We start from the raw sequence: 16,395 nt of genomic DNA on the forward strand, positions 1-16,395 counted from the left end.
TGGATAGCCCCCAAATAGATTACTTACACTCTCTGAAAAAGGGTACTAAACTGTCGTACCCTCAAAGGTACGTCTCAGTACCTTTAGTCAGGGAACATTATTGTACCATAATCCATTGAAATGATATATTTTTAAGTTGTACTGACTCCACACACCCCGTCTCGTCTCCAGGGTCTTTATTTTATTATTCTGTTTTAAAACATTCGGTTATGAAAAGGTACAAATACGAACTTTTCACCTGGGACAAAATTATTTAAGGTACTCAGTTGGACCTTAAAACCACTGTTGTACCTGTGAGGGAACATTTACACTGTTTGTACTTTGATGAATGAAAAATGTACCTGCACAGCACCTTTATTTCTAACAGTGTACAGATGTTCAGATTCACGAGTCGAAGGAAAGTAACTGAAAAAAACAGGAGTTTTTTTGCGCAAGACCACCAAGACTGTCCCCATCAGATAAACAGCACTTAAAGCTTTCATCTTTGAGAGAGAGGAGAAAATCAAGCTGCTTCAGATCTGAAAACATCCACAGGTGTTTCTGTCCATCCTTCCACTGTGAGAAGACGACTCAGTGCAACATCACTGAATGTGTTTGGAATTTCCTGTGAGAAGCAGAAAATACAACCAGCTTCTAAGACTGAACTTTGGAGGAGTGGAAAAATATCCCTGCAGAATTCTTTGAGAAACTGAAAGCGAGCATCCTGAAAAGAGTGGAAGATGTAATGAAGGTAAAGAGTATACAAACTACATATTACACATGTGATATTATATTTGGTCGTTGAGGCTTCTGTGTAATTAAATTAATGAAGGGTGGTCTCTGACTGCTCTACAGTACTGTAAGTTAAAGGCATGTTAAGGATCTACAACTGTTAAAATGTTTAAAAATAAACAAAATATTTTGAGGATTTGATATGACAGCGATAAACAGCTAGTGGAAGTGTTATGCAAATACAATCACGCTAACTAGCCCTCACTTGCTGTCGTGCTGGGCTGAAGCGATCTTGTGTGTGTTTGTGCTAGAGAGGGAATTCAGTGGAACAGAAGGTGATGAGTGGATGCGAGTGTCTCTGAGGGTATTGATTGGGCTGGTAATTGTTTTCAGTGTTCTATTATATCCTTTCACTCGCTGCCTGATTTTTACACAAGAATTGCACTCCACCTGCCACTACACACACACACACACACACACACACACACACACACACACACACCTTCTGTGCATGCCCACACACAGTAATCACACTGTAAACACACACAAAACACACACACACACTATAAACACACACACAAACAAAACACACGCCCACAGTGCACACACTGCACATACACTACAAACACACACTGCATAAATTGCACACACACACACACACACACACACTGTAAACCGACACTAAATGAACGCACACACACACACTGTGAACACACACACACAACCACACATATGCCTACAGTGCACACACTGCACACACACTAAACACACATACATCCTGTAAACACACATATACTGCACACACTGCACACACACACACACTGTAAACACATATACACTGCACACACACACTGCACAAATTGCTCCACACAGACACACACACACACACACACACTGTAAACAGACACTAAACACACATAAACACTGTAAACACACATACCCTGCACACACACACCGTGCACATACTGCACACACACTACACACAAAACACACACACACATGTATTGCACACACACATTCTGTAAACACAGAAATTTTCAGTCATACTGTGGGCCGAACCACTCACTCCTAAACCGTCATTCATGGAGACTTTTGAGAGTAAATACATGGTCTGGCAGATTCACACAGACACACCGGCTGTCACCTTGAATCCCCTTTGCAAAAATGATCAATTAGCATTAGTATTGCTAACTGTGCAGCACGCTAACACGTATAACGATAATGTAGGCATGCTCAGATTCGAGCTTGTGTTCTTTGCCTGAAGGAAGCTTTTTTACAGTTTATTTAATGAAATTAAGTTTCAAATATGAAATGACATTAAACATACAAATAAAATTCCAAAAATATAAATCTCCTTCTCAGCACAAAGGAAAGAGTAAATCAAAGGAAAATTAAACTGTAGAGTTTAGCTTAGATGAAAACAGTAAACAATACTGTATCAGTATGTTTTACTTCATTTAGAAGAAAATCAAATAAAGAATTAGTGAGCACATTATTGAGCTACCCAGCTGGAAGCCAGTATATGTCTTCCCTGCCACTGTATATCTGCTGTGTATCCAGATGGATGTTTTCTGTATGTTGTACAACACAACTGTAGGTTTTGTCATACCATTAAACCCACGCTGAGGTTTATCTTTCCTTCAGTGAAATTGTAAAACGATTTCACCTCTGGCTCTCTTTCTCCTTAATAACACGTGCTGCTCCATTTTTAAAGCAATCATAGCTCGAACAATATCTGTGCACACACACATAAACAGCCATATTTCTCTCGTTTAGAGCAGGTATGAAAATGACCCTCTGTAAACAGTGATCCGTACTAAGTGCTAAGTTAATTGCCTTTTTGCCATGTCTCTCTCTGTCTCTCTCTCTCTCTCTGGCTCTCTCACTCTCTCTCTCTCTCTCTCTCTCTCTCTCTCTCTGGCTCTCTCACTCTCTCTCTCACTCTCTCTCTCTCTCTCTCTCTCTCTCTCTCTCTCTCTCTCTCTCTCTTTCTTCTCTCTCTCTCTCTCTCTGTCTCTCACTCTCTCTCTCTCTCTCTCTCTCTCTCACTTCTCTCTCTCTCTCTCTCTCTTTCTCTCTGTCTCTCTCTCTCTCTCTCTTTCTGCTAGAGGCTGAAATAAGCTGTATACATTGAAAGAACACTACTAGTAATTCGTACAGATACAGTTTATTTGTTTTAGTTTAGTTGAGTTTTGTATTTATTTCTGTTTTGCTGCACTTTTTTTGCTGCACTTTTCATTTGGCCAAAGCAACGTCCTTATCCCATAAAAGTCATCAAGTGATATGATGCCTCTACACTCAAGAAAATGAGATGTCAAATTTACTGAACAGTATTATCTGAATAAATAATATGGTTCCATGCAACTGTGTTAAGTAGCTTTTTAAAATACTTGATTAATTTGTACTTAATGACACCAAAGTGATTTGAGCAAATGTGAATTGGATTGTTCTTTTTTAATGTATTCTGCACATATTAATTTAAAGCTGCACTAAGGGGAACTATATATGGGGATTTGGGGATTTGGCGACCTCTATGGTGAAATTGCATGCAACATGCAAAATAACACTTTGTGTAATGTGGGTTGTGCTTCAGATCCCTTCCCCGAGTGGGATGAAGCTGATGATTGCGGTTGAAAGAGCATTCAAAGAGAACTCATTTAAAACTTGGTGAAGGACGTGACTTTTCAGACGTAAACCTCGAGCGGGACCTTCTTTTTGGGCCTGTGTGAGTGACATTAGCACATTAAAACTTCTGCAAACTCCAACCTGCCACCTCTGACTTTTAAATTATTATTATATTATTCTAAATTATGCAACCTATGGTGGTTATGTCCATCTAAATAATATATACAAATAATATAAATACTAACACAAGCTTACAAGCTTAAAACCTGCACCTACACTGTCCCTTTGTGACTGGACACCCCTGTTTTAGACCATCTGAATGGTAGGAATGTTTTGGTTTAAATTCTAAAATTAGAATAAATACAATTATACAACAGTTAGTTATGGCCGTGCAAGCTGATTGGTTGAGAAGTGTTCTAACCGTGCTGTTATTTCGCCATTACATCACGGGTTTTTCACGAACACTGTATCACTCCGCTGAGTCGCCGTTGCTAAGCAACGACTTTGACAGCTGTAGGAGACGCTCAAGCCATTTAAACATTTTTACTTCTTACTTTGCCAGAAAACGGATACTTTTAAGATCACATTTGACCGACAGCCGATTTGGTCAGACTCTGAAGATGAGACGACACTAAATTCCCAAACTGTCATCACCACTGAGCAGCTTTTCAGTCGGCAGCTGTGACAGAAGATCAGCTAAACAACCTGGAATCAGCCAGAAATGAACCCAATACCATTCCCAAACAAAATGGGCTGAAAGATGCTTTACAGACTGGCTGGAACAAAACAACATTAATTTTGATCTGGCAAAGATTGACAAAATGAGCTAAAATCAGGAGACAATTAAAAAATGTGAGTTTTACGTTTGTACTGACCAAACATCTATCAAGTAAAACCAAGAGGCAACGTGTTTCATTGAACGAACACAGCTGACTCAGTTCCATTCAGTTACAGGCATTTCTTTAGACAGAAATGATTAACCCCTTAAAATCTCAGGCTGTTTTTACATACGAAGGCTCATTATTCAGTAACTACAGAGACTTCGGTGCAAACTGAGCTATTCTTAGGTTATAGAGGTGTGTAATAACAGGCCTGTTTTATATCCAAGAACAGTAAAATTTCATTACTTTGTGTCTGTGTTCTTAGTGTTATTGAGTAAAGTATGTGGAAAGATTTGGTGAAGTTCTTCTAAGTTGTTCACACCATAAAGTTTCTCATACTGTTATAACTTAAGTCATACTGTTTAGTTCTATATCGCATGTAAATACATTAGCTTTATAGAAAGCATGCATTAAAGGGGAACAGCACTTTTTACATTTCTGCAGAATTAAATGTATAAGATGTAAACAGAAGTCATTCAGAGTGTTTTGTTGTGAAATGTTTTCGTTCGAGAGAAACTTGCCAAGTCAGAATTGTTTATAATGGTGGTGATAGGAACCAGACATCTGAAGACTTTAATGCCTCTAAAAGCTCTCTCACAGAAAGATATTACACAAAATAGACAAAACAAGCTACCTGAGGCCTGAGACATCGTTTCATGATCATTTTGACACAAAGTTTTGGCTTCAAATAAACATATTTTTAAAATCCATTTATGACGGAGAGGTGCATGCAGGCAGAAGAGCCCAAAGAAGAGCCCAGACTTGCCGCTGTGTTACTGTTATCTACTTTACAAATACTGAAAAACTTGTGTAGGTTCACTGGTCATTTTGGATAATAAATTAAAAAGGCTATATTTGTGCTGTAGACATTGTGACCCCTGGTTCCTATAACCACCAGTGTAAAGAAATTCAGACCGGTAAGATGGTTTCAGTGAACCACGTGACGTCGGACCACTCTGGATTACTTTGCATCTCAACAGTTGAATTATACAGGAGTTCTCTTTTGAATTCTCTGAAGAACGAGTCCTGTGTTGTGATTAAGCTTGTTCTCCTCTATAATTCTGTAAGTTTAGTAATGCCATGTAGAGCCTTTCTCCTCTCCCTGTACAGCCTGCTCTGGCACATGAAAGCTGTGCTGTGGTACATTTCTGCTCTTTTTGCAGCTCTATGATAAAGACAGAATTACCCCTGTGTGCGGGTTTGCATGCGTGCATTTGTGTGGTGGTTGATTCTCTGTGGATTCCGTATGAGTCCTTCTTCCTGTTGTCTAAATTCATCATAAATACATAACCAGAAGCAGAGAACACAGAAGTGGTGATTTATGGTGGATGATTTATTTTAATTGGAAGGGGAATGTATGTGTGTGTGTGTCTGTGTGTGTGTGTGTGTGTGTGTGTGTGTGTGTGTGTGTGTCTGTGTGTGTGTGTGTGATTCAGTATTATGTAACTTAATAGCATGAATTGCATGGCATGACATAGCTATTAGCCTCAGACAGTAAAGGTCAGAGGAGGATGTGGACAGTGAGTAGAAGATGGGCAATGCAGTCCCTTCAGCTCATTTTCACCCTTAAATAAAGGTCCTTAGCTTGGATTTATTGTTCTGGGCAAATAACGTCTAATTGATATAGAACAGAGGTCAGTCTTCAAATCTGGACCTTGGATCTAGAGGCCAATCAGTGACATCAACAATTAGAACATTACGAAATGTACATTAAGAAGTTCTTACAAAATCCAGGGCTGGAAACTGGATTCAAGTTCCAGATTTGAAGACCTCTGATGTAGAATGGAGGTTCTTTAAACTTTAAGGGACCACACCACGGAAACCCGAATTTCTGATGGCAGCGCAGGTGACAATATAATATTGCAGCAAATTATAACAAAAGAAATAATACAAAATGTTTCTATGTAAATCTCTTTATTTTACTGTTATTTTCATGTATATAATGTCATTAACAATAAATGTACATACTCGTGGCTCCCGAGTGGTGCAACCGTCTAAGCTTTGGCCCTATCATCAGGAGATCGCGAGTTCGATCCTTGGTGATGCTACAGCCATCCGAAGCCAGGCGTCCAAGAGAGCACACCTGGCCTCGCTCTCTCTGGGTGGGTGGGATGGCTGCCTTTCTCCCATCACTCACTAAGCGCGATGCTAGTCAGCGCAGGCGTCTGTTAGCTGACGTAACAGATCTGGCGGTTGGCGCTTTCCTCCGAGCGCGTTCGGCTGTCCAATGACGTTGCGTGAGCGGCAGTTCGAAAAGATGCGGTGGCTGGTTTCACAGGTCTCGGAGGAAGCCTGTGTTAGCCTTCACCCTCCTAGCGTTGATAGCATCGTGTGTGATTGGGGGAGTCCTAACTAGCGGGTGGAATTGGCAACGACTAAATTGGGGAGAAAACCGGGTAAAAATTGGAAAAAAATAATAATAAATAAATAAATAAATGTATATACTTTCTTATGCAAATGTTTTAACACCTACATTTTTTTTTCTTAATTTTTTGAAAATAAGATAACATCCTCTACATGGAACAAACTTAAATAGTCCAATTTATTTGATGAGTTTAACATTAAAAAAACAATAACATATAAAATGTGCCAGAGAGCATGTGTTCCTCACCTTTACAGCTTGGAGGTCTAGCTAATATATTAAAATAAATCTATATATATATATATATAGCTATGAAAACAAAAAACAGGGTAGCTCGGATTACAGTACACACAGAGGGGGTGTGACCTCATTCTCTGCTCAGGATGCCATAACTCCATTATGTTGTTACATAGAAAACAGTTGTTTGTTGTTATATTAATGTTTAAAATGTTGAATATAGCACCTTTAAGATTTACCTTTATCTACTGTTCTGTATTTGTGTGCACTCATTTTAATACAATGTGTAATGATAAATAATATCAGAGAACAACGATAAGATTCGTTTTCTGAGTTCCAGTGTTAAGACAGACGTAGCCAGAGTAATAAAGTGAAGAGGGACTTGCCAGAATTTTGCAAATGGCCAATTAAAAGAGAGATGAGACTGAAGTAAAGTTCTGCTTACAAACTGTTGAATTCTGCTGGGTTACTACTGGGGTTGCAGGGCTGATTTAGGTTGCTACCTTGAACTTCACCTTAAGGCTTTTGAGGTCCTTGATGGCTGATCACTGCTGCTTTGCCCTTGAGTGAGGTGCTTAACCTAAAGAGACCCCTGAGGTGTCGCCTCTGTCACCACAATCCCCTCACCTAGCTCACTTGGGGCTGTTCTTGTAAATGAGAATATGTTTCTGGTTTCCAATTTCCTTTTCCCAAAAAGAGGGCAGAGCATACCAGCATATGATGTCAGTTGATGTGGTAAGATGCTGTCTGTATCTCAAGAAGTGTCCAATTCCAGACTACAGCTTTCATATCTTACAGTATGTAGCACTAAAAGCTGTCCTGCCCTTTTCACGAGTTCTGTGTTTCTACAATATTCTACAAAAAACTTCTTTGTGTGCTGCAGTCTGTACATCTTAGGAGATTCCACATTGCACCTTCTTTTCCTGACTGACCCTTTTGCTCCATCCTGGCATCTACCCTTGGACATCACCTGCACCGCCACTCCAAAAGTGAAGGTTCCTAAAATGTTCTTGGCTTGCATATATGGTTCTAGGAAACTTTAATTGGTGTAGAACCTTTGTATTATGTGGAAGGTCCATCAGTGCTTTTCCTGTTAAGCTTTATTATAGCCCATATTTCACATAACGAACTACAGAAGAGACCACAGTCTGGACAGTTCTGAGCTTTGTTTGTAGAGACACATCATTATATTTGAAGATCTTTTCAAACTCCTTCATCCTTGTTCTGTGAAGTGCTGAGTCGGTTGGATCCTTTGCTGTTAGTTATTGATCCAAGTAGGTAAAAACTGTGCACTTATACATCCTCACCACCAACGATACAGGTGGTTTTTTAACATTCCTGAAAAGGGCCTTCAGATCTCCCTGATTTTCCACTATGAGTGTCATTTCATCTGCATGTTGAAGGAAACTGATGTTTCTTCCACCAGTCCTGAAACCTCGATCATCTTCCTCCAGTCCATACAGGGTAAACAAGCATGGTGATAGTGGGCAGCTTTGAACACTCAAAGAACCTTCTGCGTGAATAAAGGGTTCTTTGCATCATGAAGTGGTTCTTCAGATTGATGGAGAATGTTCTGTAGATGGTTCTATATAGAACTTTTGAAAAGGGTTCTATAGAGTACCGAAAAGGGTTCTCCTATTGTTACAAGATCGACATTGTAACAATAGAAGAACCCTTTTCAAAAAGGTTCTATATAGAACCATCTACAGAACATTCTTAAGAATGCTTTTATGATGCAAAAAACACTTTAACCATGCGAAGGGTTCTTTGAGTGTTCATGGTTCTTTTTAGAACCATTTTCTTTACTAAGGAACCATTAAAGAACCATCCTTTTTAAGAGTGTGGTTATATGTGAACCATGGATTTTGTTGGAAGGGTAAAAAAAAAATATGATAAATTAATAAACAGCCATTCACTGCTAACATGCTGTCGTTAAAAGCCTACAGTACTGTTACCTTTATTCAGTGTTAAGGCCTTAAAGTAGCTGAAGAGTGCAGACTGACTTTTTAGGACTCGATGATTAGGACTATTGACTTGGCACTCGACTTGGGACTCGCCTGTACTGACTCGGGACTTGAATCGAGACTCGACTATCTTGACTTGAGACTTGACTCGGGACTTGAGTGTCAAGACTTGAGACTTATTGTTACTTGCAACTTAGTGACTTGTTCCCACCTCTGGTAGTAGTGAAGTAATTATTTGGTACCATAACACATTGGATTTCAACACCCCCCCCTAATTACCTGTATATTCCAGATGTAGCTAAATAACAAATATAGCTAATAACTAAAATACATTTTTTGATTTGGATGAGTTTGGCTGTAAATCTAATTCAATCTTTAGCTTGAAAGTTAACTTTTACTTTAAGTAGTTCGGTAGTTCTGGATTTGATCAAGATACTTAAACAATGGCAGACATTTGGTGACCTTTTGCTTTTAGCTTCTGCCTTAGCTTTGAGGAAGAAATTCCACATCAGCACACTGAGGAGCTGATGTGTTAAAAGGGCTGGAATAATTCCAATCATTTATTCTGACAGGAAGTGTTGTAAAGTTGCTGATGGAGTATATCTGAGGAATAACTACCGAAGCACAGACTAGCTTAACACTTTATTTTATGTAGGGTGCTCATTTTCACAGTCTTCTGACAAGTAGGTTAACAGGGAATTCATTGCATTATACAAATTACAGTAAAGAAGCGCTCCCAGAAACAGCTTCATACTGCAGCTGTCCATGATAATGGCCATCATTTTACTGGCTATCGTGTACATCCACCCACTATAACATAGAAGGAAATTAAGTCACATAATTACCAGCGTCAGCCATGCTGCTACTGTCGTCTCTGCAAAAGTACTGCATACGTACCGTTTCATTACTGCATTCTGAACTTCACTCAAACAGTGGGAGACAGTTTTCCAGACACTAGATGGTTCTGTAGATCAGGGATTGGACCAACACTATTAAAAAGGTACCACGAAGCATTTTTTGGGAGTGAATAACTGCTTTTGGTTCCCTAAAGAACCTTTCATTGTTCTTTAAAGATGTAAATGAGAATGAGTGCTAGTGTGAGGAACCTTTTAAAGTTCTATATCAATTAAAGGATTTTCCTTGAGCCATATATCCAAGCCATGAACTATAGACCTCTGAAGCTGTGCATTTTTCTGTAGTCAGCGACATGCAAATATAAGGAAATCTGGGTCTCTATGGGAAAAATGAACTGTGATTTTGAATATTGGATTTACATTTTGTCCTGCGTTTGTTTTTTCCCAAAATGTGACTGGATTCAATTCAGTTTTGAAGATACAGTAGTATGTAAAAGCTTCAGCACTCCTGGTCAAATGACTTGCTGATTTTAAGTGAAAATAAATTAAGACCTCCTCTGTAGAGAACACACCTCTGCACATTTTAATGCACAGTTACTGTTTATTTGCTGAATTTGACATTTTTGTGAAAGATAAAACATAATGTGAGTGTAAAGTACATTTTATATTTATACATTACATATATTTTCACATAGAAAATCAACAAAATGTCTTTCGCCCAGGTGCACCCAGACTTTTTGCATATGACTTTACATGCTACATGCAAGCTGATATTCCTACACACTGAGATGATGTTGCATGAAAGTAAGTCTGTTAACCCTTAACATTCCAGGTTTATTTCATACTAAGGCTTATTATTCAGTAACTACAAGGACTCAAGGACTAACTACAAGGATATCATAAATCTTTGTGCCTGCTGTCGGACCCATGGCTGTTAAGGAGTTAAACCTCTATTCTATAATAACACCAGTGACTGTAGGCTATGACTGTCAAAGCAACTTAACCTGTGGGTTTGGATCACGACACTGGCTACAAAATGTCTTCAGTGGCCTATTTAGAAACCTAATTTTCAGAGTGAACCTTATGAATGTACAATTCATATGTTTTGTTGAGTTCTATTTGTCCAACTACTAATGGTCATTTTTAAACAAAGACAGGAACATCCTTATGTCACATTCACCCGTCTTTACAAATTCAGAGCTAGAACCTTATACTAAATCATGGACCTTTAACTAACTTATGACTAAGTGAAAATAACAGTAAAAAATAATCTAAACACCAATCCTCTAAATAAATGTAAACAACAGATATGATACTTAGATATGCATCAAAGCATGGATTATCAACAGTGTCCAAAAAAAGTCATGTTATGTAGTTTTAGTGCAGATAAATACATAAACTTAGTAAAAAATGCATACATGAAATTGCTTTCCTTCCCTTGTGGTGATGGTTCTGTGGACTAGAGATTGAGCTCATTCTTACCAATTCTAAAAATTAAAGGTGCTATGATGCGTTCTTTGGAACCATAGAGGAACCAATTTTGGTTTCCTTAAGAACTTTTCAATGGAACATTCTTAAAAATTCATTGTTGTAAATGAGATTTACAAGGGTGAAGAACCTTTTTACAGCTGAAAGAACCTCTACATAATGCAAACGTTCTATACCAATTAAAGTGTTTTACAAGAACCACACACCCAAGCCAATAACCATTTAGGAACCTTTATTTTTGATAGTGAAGTGGGGCTAAACTATCAAACACTTCTTTTAAGATCTTCTTTCAAGCTGAAAATCTGGTGAGCTGTTCATTTTCTTTTTTCTTCCTTTTTCTCTTAAAACAAAGCACTTGCTAGTTTTGCTCAGCACCTCTGAGTCAGTACCTCAGACTCAGAGAGTGTCCAAGTCCCTCAAGGAGCTCTAGGAGTTTCAGTGGGTGACTCTGGAGTGGTCGGAGCAGGATTTGTTTTATTGAGGCCTGTTGATGGGATGGAAAGGAGAGTGGAGGGCGCAAAGCAGGCATGAAATTGCTGAAGGGATCAGATGAGACGGGGCAGGAGAGGAGAAGGGGTAAGAGGAGGAGAGAGGACCCCCTGACTGGCCTCCTGACTGCCTGGATTAGGGGACCTCCAGGCTGTGGGGGTACAGTTAAGAGCCAATTTTATTCTCTAGTAACCCAATCAAAGGGCAGGCCACCAGAGCCTATTAGAGCTCGCTTTAGAGCAGAGGGAAGAGAGAGAGGGGGCCTGGTGAGGGAAGGCAATAAAGACATAAAGACATTTATATGGTCATTAGAGCGAAAAGTAGCAGAGAGGAGAGAGTGAGGAGAGGGAGCAAGAGACGGAGAGTATGAAAGAGGACGGTGGGAAAAGAGAGAGAGAACGAGAAGCAGTGAAAGAGAGAGGTGAGCGAGAAAAGCAAATGTCACGGAGAAGATAGAGAGATGGAGGGAAAGCATAGAGTTTAAAAGAGATATGTAAAGATGAACCCTGTCATAATAAGCAGACGTTTGGGAGAAAACATGAAAAACACATTTAATTCTCAAGGTTTATTATTGTCATCATGCCATACAGTCAGTTTACATTGCACATTCACTCAAATGTGATTCAGATTAAAATCCTGATAAAATATTTCCTCTTCTGCTAAAAAACATAAACATGGTGTGGCTTGAAAGCTTAGGATCTGCACTTTTTACAGGATTTCTGAGTGTGTACTCCATGGTGGACCTAAGAGATAAGCATCAAAGTTAATGCCTTCAATGCCAGGGCCCACCAGCATGTGCACAGTTTTAACACACACTTCTATGGCCTAAGAACAACTCAACCAGTTTGCATTGTAGTCCAATGAAACGCACTACCAAACTCACAACTACTGGCATTGTCAGATGCTTCAACATGCTTGCAGGAGAATGCAACGTGTTTCAACTCTCCAACATGAGACTACAGGCTCCTAACTGGGTGTTACATCACACAGTGACCAAGAGAGACCCATTTTACTTTTGCTTCTCAGTGACCTCCAGCCAAAGACTGCCTGGACCGGTGGTGTTTGGCTGCGTGAGTAGTGCTATGCTGTGGCTAGGAGGCCTCTCGGGCTGGCTGCCTAAGCAACGCTACATCGCAGCTACGTGGCTGCCTGGGCCGTCCACTTGGGTGATGCTGCCCTGCAGCTATGAGGCTGCCTGGACTGGTGGTGTTTGGCTGCAGGAAAAAGCTCCCCCTTCAGGGCTAAGGACATTTTCGGCCTTTGAGGCTTCCTAGGCTGGCTGCCTGTGTGATGCACCTTAGTTGTGGAGTGAGGCTTTCCCCTGCAGCTAAGGACTCTTTTCGGGCTAGCTAAGTGACTCTGTACTGTGGTCATTGTAATCCCCCCTTGCTAGCTGTTGGAAATGTAGGGTTGTATGTGTGTGTGTTTGTGTGTGTGTGTGTGTGTGTGTGTGTATGTGTGTGTGTTCTGTGTTGTTTTATTTATTGTTGATTATGTATGTTGTTATTTCTAATCTTTTTGTGAAGTGTCCTTGGGTTCGAGAAAGGCGCTATATTAACTGAACTTATTATTATCATTATTATTATTATTATTATTATTATTATTATTATAAGGATGACCCCAGAGGTGGGTGGAGTAGCCAAACATTTGGACTTACGTACCATTTGTATGTACGTACGTGTTGTTACTTTAAAGTAATAATGACTTAATTACAAAAAAAGTAGTCGACTCATGTACAACTTGCATACTCATAAAAATCTGTTGGTGAAAGATAAGATTTAAGAGAAATTGAAAACATACAGTCCTTTTTTCCACCCTGGACTGACTAATTAACCCTTACTTTTCTGCTATTGTGTCTCATGGTGAATTATCTTCTAAAATACGTGAAGATTGAAATTCATTTTCAAAATAAAGTAGCCTTGATAAGACAGAGCATAGCTCAGCCAGATGAAAGAGGTTCCTAAAATCCTCCTAATAAGCCACCCACATCAGTAATGGCATTTTTACTTACAACTGTTATAAACAAATCGAGTTCGTCCACATGTGATCTTGACCCTGTTTCTGCTTCTCTCCGTAAGATGGTTTTTGATTATGTTCAAAATGATATTTAAACTATTGTAATCTGTTCTCTGTCAACTGGTGTTTTTCCAGATGCTTTTAAAACTGTCCTGGTTAGGGGTGGGAATCTCTAGGCACCTCACGATTCGATTACGATTCAGAGGGCTGCGATGCGATTATAAAACGATTATCGATGCATCTCGATGCATCTTTTTTTCTATATAGCATTTATATTTTCTCACTGTGTGAGCTCAAGTTTCGAGTTCAAGTTTCAAGTTTATCTGTCATTTGCACAACATGCCAGGACATTTATGCATTGAAATGCTTGTGGTGAGGCTCAGCTAATCACTCTACAGAAAGTAAATAAGTAAAAATAAAAATACAAGAAAAACCAACTGAAATATATTAAATATACACAAAATATACACAGAATATAGAGACAATATACATTTTAAAGTGACTAAGTGACTCGGTGTTTTGTTATTTAAAGTGACTTGGTACCTTTAAAGCAAAGTATTTGTAATGATCCATAATGAATTTACTTCCAATATCTTTATTAATAAAACAAATGGAAGTGATGTGGCAATTGAACTGGAAGGCTCTCATTCAGTGCTCTCGTTTGGAGCACGAGAAGCTGCTGCTACTCATCTGCGATAAAATCCGCTGTGTACGTAAAATGTCTTTGAGGGACGTGTGCAACATAGTGTGAAAGCCCTGTTTCGCAATGACTGAGAACTGCAGGTCACCTAGCAGCGATGCGTTATTTGCATTCATAAGCAGCGCAGTTGGTTTCCTGGTACGTTAAATCTGCAACAAGAGACTGTCAAACAGTAAAAAGTGGCGAAGCTGAAGTCGCTTCTCTTTCGAATTCTCCCGTTCCACCTTAAATGGTGCTGCATTTTCATTCGGCGCCTCAGTCAGAATTTAAGGTGGAACGGGTAAATTCGAACAAGAAGCTGGAGAATAAGAAGCGACTTCAGCCTCGTAAAACAGTCGAACGCTGAGAGACGTTTAACTGATCAACTTCTGAGGATAGGTTTTCTGGCGGAAATGGGAGGAAAGCGGCGAAGATTAAAGCAGAGCGAAGTAAATCTGCGTTTTCGTTTATATTGTTTAGTCTATACTAGGACATTAACACACACTGAGACACACTGGACATTAAATGTTGTGGCTCCCAAGGTGGTTTGATTTTTGTTGAAATGGTCAAAAAGGTCAAAATGGCTCTTCTTATCATTTGTGTTGTGACTCCTGACCTAACCTGGCTTTAATGCAGAGGAAGCCAGTCGGATTTCTCGCTCATCCAGTGGTGTTTTTGTTATGTGCCGCCACAGACTGTCCCGGCTGCACTTACCCACTTCCAAGTTCTGCCTTTTGACATTTGTGAAACGATTCAGAATTGTTCACGTCCGCATCGCGATGCATCTAAGAATCGATTTTTTCCCGTACCCCTAGTCCTGGTGAAGCCTCTAGCTACTTAAAAAGAGCAGCATGGATGCTTCCACACGCATGAGCTTTAAACCAATTCTAACCTTCTTGGAAAATCTCAGAAAATAACTAAAAAACTAGTGGTTTACAAACATGCATATCTCATGTGAAGTTATATGAGAAGTTTCAGTCAGGATTTTTGTTCGAACCTGATACAGCAGTGGTTTGTGTTGTCAGTGACCTCAGGCTCAGTGCTGATGCACAAAATCTTTCTCTTCTGGTTTTATTGTATCTTAGCGCAGCTTTTGATACCATTGATCAAAAACAATTTTATCCACTGTCTTAAATACTGGGTAGGTCTTTCAGGCACAGTTTTAGAACGGTTTAAATCATATTTAAACAACAGACAGTTCTTGGTTTCACTAGGAAATCATTCATCAAAAACATGTAACATTTCTTGCAGAGTCCCTCAAGATTCAGTTTTAGGGCCTTTGCTTTTTCATGTTTTCGTGGCTATGCTGATGACACACAACTATACATTTCCATTCCTTCTGAAGATCAAGACTCTGCTGACAGGCTTACCAGCTGTGTGTCAGGTATTTCTCAGTGGATGTCACAACATTTTCTACAAATAAATCAAGAAATAACTGAAATACTAAAATTCAGAGAAAAATGCTTTATGAACAGCAAGGCTCTTTTGCTTTGTATACCAAACCTGAAGTATGAATTATTATTATTATTATTATTATTATTATTATTATTATTATTATTATTGTTGTTGTTGTTATCATTATTATTATTATTATTATTATTATTATTATTATTATTATTGTTATTATTATTATCATTATTATTATTATTATTATTACCTTGTGTAGGAGTCAGAAGCAGATTTGCATGTCAAGGTCTGAGATATATTAGCCAACATGTTGGATGTGAGGGATTTGTGCAGAAGTGAATGCTCTAGTAAGAGTATAATGAGTTCTCTATTAAAACAAATCATACAAGGACATTTTTTTCCAGAAGTAAATGTAACAGAGTTAATGTATTATGTAATGTTTTATGTATTATGTTACCACCCTTCCCTGAAGCACATAGCACAGCTAAGATTTGAAGAGGTACCCCCCCCGCAGAATATATTTTTGTACCACTTAACTGTGCTGTCACCGTACACGCTCTTGGTGGACAACTCCAAATTGTAAAGTTTGTCAGCAGAACACACAATGTTCTCGAATGCTCTTTGAAGCCAGCCTGGTCTCTGATGAGCAGACGACGGACTAGCAGCTGGGTATTAGTGTTAC

This window comes from Colossoma macropomum, unplaced genomic scaffold, assembly GCF_904425465.1.
Source record: "Colossoma macropomum unplaced genomic scaffold, Colossoma_macropomum, whole genome shotgun sequence".
In the NCBI taxonomy this organism is placed as follows: domain Eukaryota; kingdom Metazoa; phylum Chordata; class Actinopteri; order Characiformes; family Serrasalmidae; genus Colossoma; species Colossoma macropomum.